Below are 16,033 nucleotides of genomic sequence, written 5' to 3'. Positions count from 1 at the left end.
AGGCACTCTTGTGTAATGAGAGAGTCCATACATGGAAGCGAAGCCCAACACCGTGAAAGGAGATGTCTTGCAAACCTCCAAGCGGGCTCTTTTGACAAGAGAGACGCCAATCACATCATGCATACTACCAGAATCAAACAATACCACCATATGTTGACCATTCACATGAACATAACACTTGATGAGAGACTCACCAATGAAAGGATCATCAAAAACTTGGGACAGATGAGTGTTCTCATTTATGGCATTAACATAGGATGTGGGTTCAATGGGTTCTTTAGATTCTTTAGATTCAATCTTACGACATGTTTTCTTTATATGACCCTTGATGTGACAATGATAACATTGACCTTGTTTAGAATAAATGACTTGTTCTTCTGGTTTGATGTATCCTCCTGTGATTCCTTGTGCAAATTTTTCATCTGGGGTGAGATTAGGTTTAGCAAGTGTGTTAGGTTTACCCTTAGATTTATTTTGAGTGTTCGTTTCTGAAAGACTATTGGAAGATTGGTTAGAAGGTTTAAATTCTTACTGTTGAGGGTTCCGCAAAGTCTAAGAGGTACTTTGAGAAGACTTTTTCTCCTTAGGCTTTCCCTTGTTGTGCTTCATCTCCTGTGTGAGAGCAATCGCTACCGCCTTGTTTAGATCCACGGTGTCACAGACTTCTACATCAAACTTGATATAGTCGTTTAACCCAGAAAGGAATAACTCTTTGTTCTCATCATCGGATTTGCGTAATTGGGTGCCAAGCTGCAAAACATGATTAGAGAAATACATAACTGGTATACCATTTTTCTTGAGACTGCACCAATCGTCTTTCAACCGTGCTAGGTACTGTGGTGGCATAAATTGTGCCTTGAGCTTGTCTTGGAAGTTGGCCCAATTGAAGGAAAGGGGCATGCCTTCTTCGGTTTCCTCTAGGTGCACGATCAATTGTGCCTCTTGCCAAGCGTGGTACCATTTAATGGCATCATTGGCAAGGTACATGGCTACCGTCAAAACCTTGCTATTTCTTGTCTTCTTATTTTTCACAAAGTAAGCATTAAATTGATGCAACCAAGAATGAATAATACTAGCATCCATCTTACCATCATACTTACAAAACGTGATCTTCTCTTTGATAGGGTTGTTGGAGTCTGGGTCTCTGTATGTGCTACTTGATGAACTACCAACATCTTTGACCGGCTTGGGTTTTGAGGTAAGGACCTATAGGACCAACTCTTGCATGCGTTGGTCTCTCTGCACCTCACGCTCTAACTCCAAGGCTGCTTGTTTTTCTTTGTCCGCCAAACGTGCTTGCTCATGCTCACGCTTTAAGGCTACCCTTTTGTCTTTGTGCTTGTGATCCAATTCTACCTTTCTTTCTTTGCCCTTGCAATCCAGTTTTGCCTTTCTTTCTTTGACCACCAACCGCGCTTGCTCACGCTCATGCTCTAAGGCTTCCGTTCTTTATTTGCATTCACAATCCAAGGCGGTGTGTTGTCCATCGTCTTGACCAAAGCCTCCATAAGATTTGGTGCAAAGCGTGGCATAGATGGAGAGAGGGGAGGGTTGGAAAAACCTCCTTGTGGAAAAAATTCTCCTTCGCCACCTCCATGATCATAACCTTCACGCAAAGTATCCATTTTGCTTTGGGTGATGACCATACACTGAGTTCTTGGTACTTAATTCCACGAGGATCTTGGGTTCTTAAGGTTCTTGGGTTCTTGTGAATTCTTGCGTCTATGAGTTCTTGAGGTTCTTGAGGTCTTTCGTTAGCTTAAAATCTGTGTTAGAGAAGGATCCTCTCTTACCCGATCTGTACTCTTTCGTGCAGGCGGACCCCTTGCGCTCACACCAAGGTTGCTTTTTCTCACCCTACATCGATTGCCTGGTCACTCAGTGCACGATCTACTCTTAGTGAGTGAAAAGAGGAACAAGGGGAGGCAGGAAAAGCCCTTCTTTCTTGGGTTTCCTATCACTCTTTAAGAACACAATTAGGAATCGACACACCCAAGTGGATTTGGGTTACGTGCGACCACAACAAGAAAAAAAAAATGTGGTTCTTTTCTTGAGTGATACAGAAACACTACCAAAGTTCCGATACCAATGTAAGGTGCAACAGAAGTGAATGTTGAACTTTGCTTAGGATGAGTACTCCAAACTGTGCTTAAGGGTTCCTTTTACTTATGGAAGGGAGAGACATCCGTTCCTTTAATGAGAGAGTGTAAATGATCACAAACAAAGTGGAACAACATTGTGAATGAAGGTACTAAGACTGAGAGATAGAGAGAGAGGAATATGACACCAGAGTGTTGGCAAACCCTCCTCCAAGGGCTCCACTCTCTATGGTGAGAGAGGTCTATGTTATTGATAGCACAAATCTGGTACAATGTTCTAGATGCAGCGGACTTGCCAACAATGTCGATGACAATTGTCATAATAATCAATATCTAATTCTTCTAAATGATTTTCTTATGTTAAAATGATCATTTAATATGGGGAAGTGCCAGGGGAGAAAAAGCTAGAATATTGGTTAAGCTAGCAAATCAGCCACAGTAGGGATCCAAAAGAGGGAAAATAAGGATCCAAAGGGGGGGGCCATCTGAAAAGAGCCATGTGCAACAATGGGCTAAAAAGACCCTAAGGTTCAGCCCATTAAGACTTCCAAAATGCTAAGGTTCCAAAATTCAAAGGCTATGTCCAAAGGTCAACCTTAAGGGAATTGGATGCTTTGTGTGTGACAAAAAAAGTCTTTGCATATCCCTACATAGGAGGGGGCGAGCCTAGCATGCAGGGGATGAGAGAGAAAGCCACACACACACACACACAATCCCCCTTTACACAAAGGGAATGAGGGACACATGTCAGCTTCCTAGGCGAGATGCCCACAAGGTGTGCCCAATTCCTATTGGATGGCCTTGGAGGTGGACCGATGAGAATTAGGCTAGAGTAAATCTAGTTTAATTAATTTGAAAACACTTAATAAAAGAACCAATGAGAATTAAGTCCTCTAGAATACTATTGGACAGTCTCCTAAGGGGTCCAATGAGCATTCAGCAGCCCAATGGCTTTCCTGATTCCTATTGGCCAGGAGGCAAAGGGGTACAATGAGAGTTTAATTGAATTATTAATTAACCTAAAGCTATCACAAAAGGGGAAAGGGGGACACATGTCAGAAGGCTATCACTTATGCTGCTTAATAGTCATTGGCTTGACTTGGGGAGGGCCAATGAGGGTTGAGCAAGAGAAAATAGCAAGAGGGTTTGCCCAAGAGAGAGAGGGGGCTGATTTTTGCAAGGCATTATCACACACACACAAACACAATCTCATGTGTGAAGAAAGAGAAGACTATCTCTTCCCAAGCTTTAATGGAGAGCTCATCACCTAATCCAAGCTTGTGAGATAGAAGCCTACATCGACACACTCTTGGCATGTGGATGTGAATCCAACCAAGAGCCAAGCTTAAATGCATGCTCATATCCTCTACCATGCTAATTACTAAGCTAAGCTATGCTAATATGATTGATTATGCGAGGAGATGTACATCTTTCTTATAAGATACTCCTTCTTCCTCTCAATCTACTCTCATACCCTGCTAGCTCTCACCATCTTCGAAGGTGTGTGAGGTCTTGGGTCTGAGAACGGGGATAATTGATGTTATGTTTGCTAAGTGTTTTTCTTAGTGCATGAAGATTTCATCTTCATTGCACTAGCTAATCTTGAAGTAACACAAAGAATTGTATTGTACAATGTCTCTCTTGATGGGAGAAACCATAATACAAGGCCTTTTGGAGGGGGGACCGGCTCCATGCAAATCCGGTCCTCAACTGTTGTCAATTGCTTAATTTCTCTCTCTTTTGAAAGTATTGTTGATGCTATCTAACTAGGTGTTATGACTTTTGTTGCTCTCTACACCCAAGCACTCTTGTAATTCTCATTAGGAATCTATTCTAATGAGTTGTCCACTATGTTCATGCTAATTTCCTCTACACACAAGTTATTAGGCCGTTAAATGTTACATTGGTATCAGGGCACAAGGTTTCTCTTTTCTTGCTCAAGAAGGGAGGTCCTCAAGCTAGCCATAAATGGTTGGTATTATTAATTGCACGTGAGTAAGTAGAATAGGGATTTTTCAGCCTTGTAGTGTGCCTGCCTTCGTGCAATTAACGGGGTATCACGGTCAAGAGCTATGGTCTTAATAGTGGACTCCTACGGGGCTTGCTTACGGCTTAACCACTATTGAGCTATTAGAAGCTTGACAGGAGCCGGTGCTGTTTTGGTTTTGAACGACCCTCTCTTCTATTCCTTGCAATTAATGGTATTCGAGCCGCGGGTACAGTAGCTTGAGTGCTATTTCTAAAGGGGTAAAGAGGAGTAGCAACTAGAGCTTGAAGTGCGAAAGTACACCTAAAAGTTGTTAGAATGGCTGACAATAGTAAAGAGAGTGAAATTAATGTTGATAACTTTGATTTTTCTCATGAGCAAGCTACTAATCATGCTTCAATGCTTGTTAACTATCTTGTTTCTAGGCTTCAACAAGCCATGGGCAATCCATCTCTCTAAAGTGAAGTGCAACGGCAGCTTTGTGATCACGGGATTCTCTAAGCTCATCACCATGACGAGAGAACACCTAGGAAGCCTCCTTGTGAGACTACCAAAAGAGGTCTCTCTCCGATTTGGGAAGAAGAAGAGAATCCGTACGAAGGGCTCAAGAATTTACTTCTTGATGATGCATCTCCTTCCCAAAGGAGAACTCAAGAGCCTCCATCGAAGGAACAAGAAAGAAGTGAGTCTCCCGCCATCTTGGCGGAGATGGCTCCACGAAGACGGCGGGCTAAACGCTCTCCATCACCACCAAAGCAGAGAAGACCACTACACTCTTCTCCACTCCATAATTCAAAGAGGGAGGATAAAAAGCAAGAGAAGAAAAAGGCGAGAAAGAGGACACCCTCTTCTCCATCTTCTTCATCCTCTTCCTCTTATGAAAGTGATGGTGAAGACCACAAAGATCAAGACAAGAAAAAGGCAAGAAAGAGGTCACCCTCTTCTCCACCTTCTTCAAATTCTTCACCTTCTGAAGAAAGTGATGGTGCAACCTTTGGAACCATCAAAAATAAGAGGCCATAGGAAATCCTATGCCGCATGGAAGAGGTCGTCCAAGTTGAAGAAATTCAAAGAGGGAGGGAAGAGCATCTCTTTCCTTACCTATGATGGTACTTTTGGTGCTACGGACAAAGTCTTGGCCTTTATCCAACAGTTCAATGCGGCGTTTGGAGATGAGGGCTTCATGGAGTCCTCTAAGCTATGCCATGTAGCTATGCACTTTCAAAAGTCCGCCAAGCAATGGTGGTCTAGCCTACGAGCCAAAGGTGAAGCAGTTTTTAAGATCTTTAAGAGCTCTTAAACATGGAAATCTTTAAGAGCTTCCATTATGAAGCAGTTTTTGGCCACCGATGCCAAAGACAAAGTACTCACCGAATGGCGAAGCCTAAATCTCTCTCCCTATGAATCCATCCACAAATATGTAGACAAGTTTTGGGACCTACAACTCAAAGCCACTATCTCCAAAAAGTTGGATTTTGGAGAGCAAAAGCAACAATTTTGTGCGGGCTTAACCGAAGAAATGGCGGAGTATGTCAACTCCCAAAGGCCACGTACCATATTGACGGTAATACACCATACTATGGTGGCCTCTCAAATCAATTTCCAAACGGGGGACTAAAAGAAATAATAAGCCCCCGAAAAACAAGGGTTCCAATGAGCCTAAGGGGAAGGACAATGTCCAAAAGTATCGTAAGGGCAACTCCCACAAAGCTAAAGAGAAGGGAGTTTACAAAGGTAAGAACAAAATCTCTCCTGAAGAGCTTGAGCATTATCGCAACGATAACCGGTGCTTCAAGTGCGGCGAACAAGGGCATGCGTACCGCTCTTGTCCCCAAAAGAACAATTGCCAAGATCCTCCTAGAGCTTCCTTGGTTGAAATCCAAGAGGAGGAGACTCACCAAACTCACCACAAAGGATCTCCTCTATGCCATGATTGGGGATAGGTAAGAGAACATGATTCTTTTATTCTCTTTGACCCTGGTTCTACTCACAATTCTATATCTATGGAGTTGGCCACCAAGCTAGGCATACAAACCTACGATATGGGAGATGTCCTACCCGCAGACAGTGATTTCAAGGAGCAAGAAGCTTCAGTCACTCCCTTAATCGGGAAATTGAGGCTTCATGTTCAAAGCTATGTGGACAAAGAGGACTTCTTTATCTCTTGTTGACCGGCCGCTGGGTCAACAACTCAACATAACTCAAGTTTCGTACCAAAGTCTTATCTTTTGCGAGTTCTGAAATGCTGCGGATTATCGCTGTAAACGTCATTTGTAATGAGTAGTTATTCTAGTTTCAGAATCTAGGGTTGAATGGCACTTCCAGATTGTAAATACAAAGCCATTTAACCCTTTCAACCCCATTTTTGGTTAAACCTAAGGTAGCCTTAGTATATAAGGTACCTAGGTCATTTTGTAAAGGAGACTTTTCTCATAATCAAAATTTAGCGTTGTCGTCCACTATGTGTGAGAGAGAAAGAGAGTGAGTGTGAGCTTTATCCTCTCGCTACGCCCGGCTTGCTCAACACATTGGAGATCCGACTGCACCATTGTTGTAGGCTCGAGGAGAGCTACGTGACAACGCCAAGCACTCCATGCGAGAGGAAGTGCACACGCCGACGCATCTACAAGCTATTGTGGCCGTAAGTGTATCAATCGATGTCTGTTTTCTGCGTGCTAGTAGTCTATAGAATTGTGGCGACATAAGCTACGCATAGGTACTCATAAATTTCAATTTTAGGCACTTTCAAAATTCTGCTCTATCATCCTACGCATTTTCTGCAGATGGGTTTAGAGTGAGGTTTTTGAGTGTAGAAGCGTAGGGACAGGTGTATCCTAGTGAGGGGATGGTGTTCCTTAAGTTTCGTACGAATCTGGCATGATTAGGTGAGTTAACTTCCGTATGTGTGTATGTGGCTAGGTGGTGTAGTTCAGAGCAGTGAGGTTCTTGATTGTGGTTTAGTTGGCCTTCCAGAGTGTTGTATGTGTAGGATGGTCTGAGCCTGACAAGCTAAAGAGATTTCCTCCGTGTGCCTATCGTGTCATCTGTGTCCTCGATTGACATTATGTTGATCTAGGTAGTGTTTGCATGCACTTCATGGGTGTGTGAGTCGCTCCGTCCAACATTGGCGCCGCTGCCGGGGACACAAGGACCTAAGTAGGTTTCCTACTAACACTCGTGTGATGGTTGCTTGATTTAGTTTCGACTAAAGAAAGCGTTTTTCTTAAGTGGATCCGGAAGAGGATATTCTGCGAGATCAAGTGGATAGCCAGGAAGCGTGTGTCTTGCCGAGGGTCTGCGACTAGATAGGTTTTGTTAGGATCTGTGGATTAGAGTAGTTGTTGGTGGTCGAGTGAATTGTGAGGTGATAAAAGCGTTTACTAGTCCGTGTGTGGCAGTGAAGCGTTTTTCTACTCATAGATGCAAAACCCCATATGATTTGTAGGAGTAGCTTTAGGTAAGTGATCGGATTCTGATCTAGAGCTATTCAACACTAAATTATTTGCTAAAGTGCTTGATTGCATTTGAAATCACGGAAAAGTGTGCTTTTGAGGGTAAAAAGGCATTAAACAAGCTTTTGTGGATATTTTTTGTATGACTGACTGATGTTGTGCATATAAAAGAGCATTTGCAAGGGTTCTGTGAAGAAAACGTGCAATTATGAAAACATAGACATCCTACGCGTAGGATGTCTCAAGGGGGTTCTTGAGACCAAATTTGAAAATTTTGACTGCACCAGTGTGTTCAGGAGGGGGGGTTTACCCTAAGTATACATTGAAACTAGAGTTTTGATCAACTCTTGACACCCAAAAGACCAAAGACGGAGTGTCAAAAACGCAAAAACAAGAAACTTAAGATTCTGAGCACAATTTTGCATAAAAACTGGTAGGAATGCTTGAAAAGTAGTGCTCAAGACTTGGGGATACCTGTGGATGGATTCTGCCAAAATTTTCATCATTAGACATCCTACGCGTAGGATGTCTCTAGGGCTCTTTTGGCAGGGAATTTGGGAAAACTGAGGTTACCAGTGGGTTGAGAGGGTAGGTTTTACCCTAGTATCATATTGACTTGAGTGTTTTTCCCTATTTTTGTTGACTAAAAGCCAAAAGGTGGAGTCAAAAAATGTAAAATTTCAGAAAAGGCTTAAATTGAGTGATTTTTGCATGTTTTTGCAATTGTAAAGCATACTTGCACTTGCTGAGAGCATAAGGAAGCATCAGGGACACTTCAGTCTGAAAAAATAAGCAGTAGACATCCTACGCATACGATGTCTACATGGTGATCTGGGCATTTTTTTGAAAATATGAGGTTACCAATGTGTTTAGAAGGTAGGTTTTACCCTGTTTTCACCTGGAAAGTGGAAATTTGACCAAATTTTGAGAGATCAAAGCCAAAAGACGAGAATTTCCAGACATCCTACCCAAATTGTGTCCAAGGCCTAATTTTGAGACCAAAACCATAAGATGGCTGCATGAACATGTTTTGAATGATATATTGAGTGACTGAAAAGGGTTTCACCTCATTCGGGTGAGAAAATTGAGTTCAAAGCGGACTTTAGCACTTTAGACTGAAAAAGGCTAGAACAACTAGTTTTGGGGTCTTTTGACATCCAAATTAAAATCTAAGCATAACATTGGGTTGCTGACATCAAGGGGAAGCTGTGGTTCAAATTTGGGGCAATTCTAAGCACTTAGACATCCTACGCGTAGGATGTCTTCACCATGATTTAGCACTCCAAATCAACCTCTGAGCACACCACTGTGATCAACACCTTAAGAAGAGCCTGTGGTTCAAATTTGGGGCAATTCTGAGCAGTTAGACATCCTACGCGTAGGATGTCTAAGGCATGATTTAGAGGCCAAATTCAAACTGTGGACATAGCAGGGTGTTGTATAGCCTTAGAAAAGCCTCCTAGTCAATTTTGGTCCAATTTGGAGTTGATTTGACTGGTGAATTCATCAGAACAGACATCAGGCTTTTGGAATAGATTCTTGATCATTTGACCAACCTCTAGGTGTCAGAATCAAAAAGTAAAAATAGTTGTGAGTTTAGCACATCAAGGGGAAGCTATAGTGCAAGTTTGAGCTGAAACATAGCAAAAAGACATCCTATGCGTAGGATGTCTCCAGGGTCATAAAGTGGTCAAAATTCTACTTTGGCCATTTAGGGAGGTTCTAAGTGTCTCAAGGATTCCAGAAAATTTTTCAAAAGTGAATTCGGACCTTGTTTGGCCTATTTACCAAGAAAAGACAAGAATTGTCAAACATCCTACTCTTGGAGTGCAGTAGAAGCTTATGCAGCCCAAATCTTGACCTATTGGCATCCAAATTCAATTCTAAGCATACCATTGTGTTGCTGAGCACTAGGAGAATCTTCGGATCAAGTTTGTACAAAATCTGAGCAATTAGACATCCTACGCGTAGGACATTTCCAGCTTGATTTAGGACTCCAAACCAACCTATGAGCACACCACTGTGATCAGCACATCAAGGAGAGTCTGGGGTGAGAATTTCAAGTCATTCTGAGCAAAAAGACATCCTACGCGTAGGATGTCTCAAGGCCATTTTTTAGGTCCAAAGGAAATTATGAGCATACCATTGTGTTGCTGGACTTAAGGGGAGTCTCTGGACCAAATTTTGTTAAATTCTGAGCATATAGACATCCTATGCGTAGGATGTCTCTAGGCTAGTTTTAGGGTCCAACTATACTTTTGACCATACAGGAGTGTTCACAGTGTCACAAAGATCCCAAATCTTCTTTTAAAATTGAATTTGGATTCATTTTGACCAGTCTAAACTGCATTTCACAGTTTTGGCCAAAAATTTCACAAACGATATCAGATCGGAAAAGTTTTTATATCAAAACGTAGCTTGAGAGCGGCTCTACAGATCTTAGAGAAAAACTTGAACTTTGAAAAAAACATCGTTTGAGGCCTCAAAATACATCCGCAAGTTAGGGGTGTCTAAAAGCGACAATTTGCGAGAATTGTGACGAAACGGTTGCGGTTTTGGACATAGTTTCGACTTTCCCTAACCAAAGAACTTGAACACAGTGGACTAAGTCTACATGAACCAAGTAAAATCTCTTAAGCCTAGAAATTATGTCTACCCTAGATTCAAACGCAGGTTACACAAACTTGGATCATCTCTTGCAGCACGTTGATTGCGGGATACGCCCAATGTGGATGTGTCAAGGAAGATCTAGGTTATTTTGAGCATATGCTAAGAGAAGGACTTTTTCCAAATTCAAACACATATGCTCACGCGTTGAAGGACTGCTTCAACAACAACGTGACAACGATTCGATGACGATGGAGGAATATCCTCCCACAATGGATCTTCCAAACTTGCAATTGATAAAGATCCATCTTGTTGAGAGAGTTTGGATGATTGGTCATGAGAGTGAAGGACTATATAGATACATTGACGACAATGAGGTCAATCTTTATAGGTGCTTAGATCCATACCTACAAGAGATAACGGATTACAAGCTCCTATATGTCTACAAATACGGAGTCGAGTGTCAATGGAGATCTATAGTTGTCGACAAGTATGGACGAGAATACAGAGTTGTGGAAAGCACAAATCCACAGACTGTACTAGAAAGAGGTGGCTATTGGGTCAATGAAGGACCACAAATGCCTCCACCAAACATGAGAATTCCTATAGGAATTCCAAGAAGAGAGCCACCAGGATTCCCTTCAAGAGAAATAACGAGAGAAGGATTGGGAGAGTCTCTGGTTAGACCTGTAGACAATCGACGAGTTAGACCATCCCAAGTCCAGAAATGGGTAAACAGAAAATACTCCGGAGATAAAGATCCGAGAGATCACGTAACGGCTTTTAGAAGAGTGATTAGAGCAGAGGAAGTTTCAAATTTTGCGACACAGTTTTCGGGATTTGGATTGACTCTAGAAGATGATGCAGCTACATGGTTCGACTCAGTGGAAAAATGGAATTTTGAGACCCTAGATGAGCTGTTTGAGGAGTTTATTGAAGAATTCTCGCCAAAAGGCATTGCTCACAACACGGTCTCGCAAATCCATAGATTCAAACAGAAAGAGAATGAATCAGTACGCAAAGCATCATTACGGCTCAAGAGATATGTTAAGCTCTGTCCGAGAGCGGAATTACCTACGCAAGAACAACTGATGCTCATCTTTATCTAGGGAATGAGACATGCGGGTCTTCAAAAGGATCTGCATATGATAAGGAGGATGATGCTAAACAAGTTGATCAAAAAAGCTCTTTATCTAGTGGATAACTTGTAAGGCATACAAAGAAAAAGACTTAAAGAGTCAAGGAGATGACACATCCTCTCAGCACAGTGTTTCACAGATAAGTGAGTCTATTTCCAAGCCAACGACACCTATTGATCAAGAAAATCTTATCGATGACTTGGTCCAGAGGTTGATTCCTCTTGTAAGTTCTGATTAGTGAGAGTCGAAGTGGTGTGAAATTGAGAGAAAATGGACGAACCATACGGAGGAAGAGTGCTATTATAGCATGGAAAATGCTAGGGAGAGGTATGTACAACCTGTTCCAAAAGCACGTACTCCACCTAGATACATTACGTGGAATGCGCCAAGACCAGTAGGAGTTTTAAGGCCACAGCTTGTCTTAGGACAACAACCTCCGCTGCCAGGTGCTAGAATGCCGGTAGACATGAGATACATGCCAATGATGGAAGCATCAAATAAACCAATGCCAATACGAGCTACAATGTGGTATAGCAACCAAAGTGAGTACTACCCTTCGGAGCAACAAAATGTGAGAGAAACACATGGAGTGGTGAGGCCTGTACAACCTCCACCTCCTGGGTTTCAGTCGAAACCGAAAGAAGGTATGAAATGGACGAAAGTACATTGCGATTCATTGCAAATAGCGGCTTATCTAGGTCAAAGCTTGCTTATAGCCAAGAGGAAATGCTAAAAGAATCTCCTCAACCAAAGACAAATTGTCACAAAAGTAGTGACAACCACTTGGTCAAACAATGTCCTCATATGGAGATCACTGAAGTAAATGCCTATTGTCTTGAGTGTGGTATCACTCACTTGATCGATTTCCCGAAAAACCCAAACCAAATCAGGAAAATCACGACAAATGTATTAGGTATTGTTCAGTTACCTAGTAGCTCAGAAAATGAAAATGTCGTACCAGTTCAAGTGGTTACGAGAGCACAAGCTCAAAAGAAAGCTGATGAGAATCCATAGACAAAGAACACAGAAAGTAACATGAGTCCAAAGATAGATGATGGACCAAAGCCAGACGCACCTAGTCAGAAAACCAAGAGCAAATGAAATAGTTGGAAAGCTAGAAAGACTAGGATGAAAGCACGTAAGGAACCAGAGAAAAAATCCCTAGCTGAGAAGCTTACCAAAGCTGAGGAGAAGATAAAACAACATGAGGAAAAGGAGGCACCTTCTCTTACATAGATGGTTAAACCTTTAGAAGAACCATCCACGGATGAGAAACCGAGAAGTGCTAGTTCAGGAGGATCTGTGTTGGCAGAGCAGGTTAATGAGACATTAGATGCCTTCTTGAAATCCTATGATGTGAGGCTCATAAACAACCAAACCCAAGAACACAGGTGGATGACATATCCCTATGGGGAACTAGAAAAGTAAAGGTTTGAAATGAGCCAAAAAATGATTCAAACAGCCCAAGATTTACTACAACCACATGTTGCAAAACCTGAGGATGTGATCTGTGTCATGCCTACACAAGTAATCCCACCAAACCAGGAACTAAAAGAGCCAGATTCTAGTCATGAGCACATAACAAACCTCAAAGACCCAGCATTAGAACCAAGGATAGTACTGAATATCACGAATAACTCTTTCGAGGGATTTCACCAAGCTATACCTGAGGATTGTAAAGACATAGATGGTCTTGAAGAATTGTGGAAACAAGTCGGAGAGGCCAATGAAGCCGATGACCTAAGAAGACGAGTAGACAAGACTGGTGATGAACGAGGAGTGTTTCTACCACTGACGGGAGCAAAGCGAACCCCTAACACCGACGGCCTCTAAAACACCAGGGACCGAATGGCGCGCCTCGAGCCTGTCATGGTAAAGCAAACAGGGGCACCACCTAGCTTCAGCGGCTAGGACGCAAACAACACACCACCATAACCAAGAGAGATGGATGCTTGGGAGTAATGATGAAGAGGAAAGGGAATGAGATCAAGTGAGAGAGAGAGAGAGAGAGAGATAGAGAGAGAGAGTGAGGGAGGGGTTATAGCGGCTTAGTACTTAGGCACCACAAAAGGATGACGAATCCGCACACCCTTCACACATACACAAGCTCACTCCAAACACAAAACTAGGTGGCGATTCCGCACACCTCACATGGGCAAAACATTGCAAGAAAACATACTCACAAAACCTCAAGCTTTATTTAGAGAATAAGGCGATGAAATGGGGAGCATAGGGTAGGGGAATGATAAGGGAGAGAGTGGTAGAGCACATGGCGGATAGGTGGGAGTTGATGGCGAAGACTCGCACGAGGGTTATGGCCATCATCCTTCATTTAGTTGCCCTTCATCTTCCATATCCAAGGGTGTAGAGGTCATGCTCAAGACAAGCATGGTGATTGCGGTGATGGTGATGGTGTGGGTGTGTGTGTGTGCACTAGGCACACACAGTGCATAGTGTGTTCTTTGGTGATGTTGTGTGTGTCTTTAGTGTGATGGTGACCCCTCCTTATATAGGGGAGGAGGGGGGAGAAATTATAGAATTTAGAAATGAAGAAATCATTATCTACATAGTCCATGTGACTATGGGCCCCACTTGTCTGGCTGTGTGTATATGTGCCAGAACAGCAGTCTCATGAGAGAGAGACTAAGAGAGAGAGATGGGTTGATGAGAAGAAGTGAGAGGTGACATAGAGACTAAAGTAATTACAAGAGGGGAGAGAGGGGAGTGTGTTCAGAGGTGAATCTGTGTGCAGATGTGTGTCAACACAAGAAAAATCAGGTAACCACCGGGTGGGGATGGGTCTGTGGACACCTTTTTCAATGAAACTGAGTGTGTGTGAGTGTGGGGGAGGTTATTTAGCTACAATACAAGAGACATGGCGCCCTTTAGAGAGAGACGGGGGTATTTAGGTCATGGGATATGATAGGAGATAGAAAGGGGGGGTGGGGTATACTATTTTGGAAGATAGGGTAAGTTGCATGTGAGCTAGGGTGCATTATTGGTGAGTTAGAATGCATTATTGGTGAGAGGTGGGGTAGCTTGAGGGGAGAGAGAAAGGAGAAAGGACAAGGGGAAGAGAGAGGGGGTTGACCTTTTGAGTGGAGGAGAGGAAAAGGGACACACGGCGGGGCAACAATGAAGAAAAAGGAGGCAAGGTGGGGATGGGCTACTCCGCAGGCATGAGGTGGCCTATTTTACCTTTCTTATATACTTACATAATTATACTTATTTTTTTCTTACTTTTTCCAATGCCTTTTATCACTCCCTCCCTAAGAGGGGGTTTTCATGGGGTGGGGACGAGAGAAGAGGGGTATGGGAGCTTGGCTTGTGAAAAGCCCCCATCATTAGCCCTCCCCTTTTGGCTAGAGGCATTCATGACTCTAGCTCATCTATTTGATCATTATCGTCGGAGGTGGCGGCTGATGGTGTGTCTTCATCTGGAATGTCAATACGTGGAGCCTGGTTAAATCGAAGAAAATAAGGTTTAAGTCGCCAACCATTTACCCTGGTTTTATGATGTTTTCCATCAGCCTCCATAAGCTGGTAGCTTTGATTGGCATACTTTTTCCTGACGATGAAAGGACCTTCCCATCGGAGTAGGAGTTTCTTATCCTTGCGCGTGTCGTAGCGGAGCACCAACATTCCTTTCTTCAATTCTTTTTTCCGGAGATGCTCGTCAAAGCTAAGTCGTCTATGCTCTACTTATGCTGCATAATAATTTATTGCTTCTTCTCTGTCCAGCTACAGTCTTTCCAAGTTGATGATGTGATCTCTCAAATGCATGTTGGGCTGTTGAAGCTGGCTTGCCATTACTCTGAGACTTTGTAGTTGCACTTCAATGGGCAAGATTGCTTACTTACCAAATACTAGATGATACGGTGTGAATCCCAAGGATGTACGAAATGAAGTTCTGTAGGCCCATAAAGCTGGTAGTAGATACTTATCCCAGTCTCCAGGATGATTGTTTACCTGATTGGTAGTAATTTTAGAAACCATTCCATTTACCTTTTCAACTAGGACATTACATTGAGGGTAATATGGTGAAGAGTGCCTCCTTGTAATGCCCAGTTTCTACATTAATTCTCCTACCAAGTCTTCTCTGAAACCTGGCCCTCCATCAGAGATGATCTCTAAAGGTGTACCAAACCTACAACATATGTGCTCGTAGATAAATTTAGCTACCTCTACCGCTGTGATTCTAGTGGTGGCTGTAGCCTCTGCCCATCTAGTCCTGTAGTTGACCCCCATGATAATGTAGAATTTTCCTGAGTTGACCCTAGGTAATGGCCCAATGGCATCGATACCCCATTTTTCAAATGGGCCATATGAGAGAATAGGTGTCTGTGGTTGAGGCATAAGTGACCTAGTGCCGGCCTTTTGACACAACTTACACGTTTTGCACCAGTGGTGTACATCACGGTTGAGGCTAGGCCATATGAAGCCTGCCTGCAAGATTTTCCTACTTGTTATGTCTAGGGCAAAGTGACCACCACAAACCCCGTCGTGACAAGTAGCAATTGCTCCCGTGATTTCCTGAGAGTGAGGGACCTTCTTGAGTATTTGGTCCTTACCCTTACAGTAAAAACCGTCATTGATGATTCGATACCTTGTGGCCTTCCGCGTCAGCCATTACTTCTGTCCCTTTGTTAAAAGTGATGGGCATTCTCTTGTTTCCAAAAAATGTATGATGTCAGGCAAGGCATCACTGCCTTGAAATAGAGGGAGCTTTAGCTTTATTGCTCCAACCAC

Source organism: Adiantum capillus-veneris, chromosome 9, assembly GCF_014529385.1.
Source record: "Adiantum capillus-veneris isolate H3 chromosome 9, ASM1452938v2, whole genome shotgun sequence".
Classification (NCBI taxonomy): domain Eukaryota; kingdom Viridiplantae; phylum Streptophyta; class Polypodiopsida; order Polypodiales; family Pteridaceae; genus Adiantum; species Adiantum capillus-veneris.
This window is presented reverse-complemented; position numbering follows the sequence as displayed.